This window comes from Myotis brandtii, unplaced genomic scaffold, assembly GCF_000412655.1.
Source record: "Myotis brandtii unplaced genomic scaffold, ASM41265v1 scaffold139, whole genome shotgun sequence".
In the NCBI taxonomy this organism is placed as follows: Eukaryota; Metazoa; Chordata; class Mammalia; order Chiroptera; family Vespertilionidae; genus Myotis; species Myotis brandtii.
This window is the reverse complement of record NW_005354965.1, coordinates 2,215,457-2,216,804: the sequence shown is the minus strand read 5'-3', so window position 1 is coordinate 2,216,804 and position 1,348 is coordinate 2,215,457.

Here is a 1,348-nt window from a genome sequence, read left to right as displayed (position 1 = left end):
GGTTCCTGCTGGAGCCCCGACGGGGCGTCTGGTCAGTGCTGGGAGGTTGGGGGGGGGATGTGCCTCCAAACAGAGTCTCTGCTGGATTTAGTGTCTGCGCAGGTTTTTGTATTTTCCACCCAGTGTGAGAGAAGTGGTCATGAAACCAAAAACAGTAGAACAGTCAGAGCGAGATCAGCCTGTCTGCGCTCACACGCAAGGCTGTCTTCCTCAGACCTGGCCTGGGCACACGTGACTGTCCCCTGCGGGCCTTCTCCATCCGCTTCCCACACACCCCCACTCCCGGAGGCACACCCCCATTCCCAGAGGCACACCCCCACTCCTAGGGGGCACACCACCGCTGACCCAGACATGGGGACGTGGGTGACAGGCTGAGCAGACTTACTGGGGCTCTGGACCCAGGTCAGAGGGCGCCTACTAGCCGGGCAGGACTGTGGGGTACGCCCTGGCTGTGCCCGTCGGGTCGGGGGCCAGGAGGGGCTCGTGCCTCCACCCTGAGTCACGGTTTCTTGCCTGGCCCTGTTACTCCGACAGCACTGAGCTGTCGGGGATGTGCGATTTGCTACCTGGGTCCACGCAGCCCCCGCGTGCAGGGCGCACGGCACGCACAGGGGGGCTCTGTGTCACCTCAGCACTGGGAAGGCTCCATAACCCGCGGGTGGGCCTCACCGCTCGGCCTTAAACCCTGCTCACCCTCCCGGGTGGGAGGCTGCCCCGCAGTCACCCTGTGGCCAGGCCGGGCACCCGGTGCCCTGTGTTCATCACACTCCCACTCCCGGCTGGGGACGGCCCGTGAGCACCGTCCAGGGAAGCTCTAGCGCAGTGGCGCCTGACCTGGGAGCGGGCAGGGAAGCGGCCCCCGAGGCGTCCAGGGACTGGTGTCCAGTGACCGAAACGGCACCGTGGCCGCCGCAGTGAGAACGTCTGCCAACATCTGCAGGCACATGTGTGTGCAGCCTTGCCAGACACAGGCATCCACGTGTGAGTGAGTGAGTGGGATTTTTACCGGAGCGCGTAGAGCGAGTCCAAAGACCCGGCTTCTAAATCTTAGGAAAGTGGAGTGTAACCAGCCCGTGGACGGTCACCCAGCGTCATTGCTGAGCCCCGTCCTGGCCCTGGGACAGAGCCCGCCCCACAGAAGCAGGGCTGGGGAGATTCCTGACCCCCACCCTCCAGCCTCTCCGGTTTCTGAATCTCACTAATTCAACCCTGGCCTGGGCGGCGGGGTGGGGGAGACACGGGGCTCAGGACACGGGAGGTGCCTTTCCGTCATTGTCCTCTCGTTCTCCTTGCGGAGCGGCCGTGCTGGCGGGACGCGTGTCCCTCTGAGCGCAGGCCCGGGGGCCGG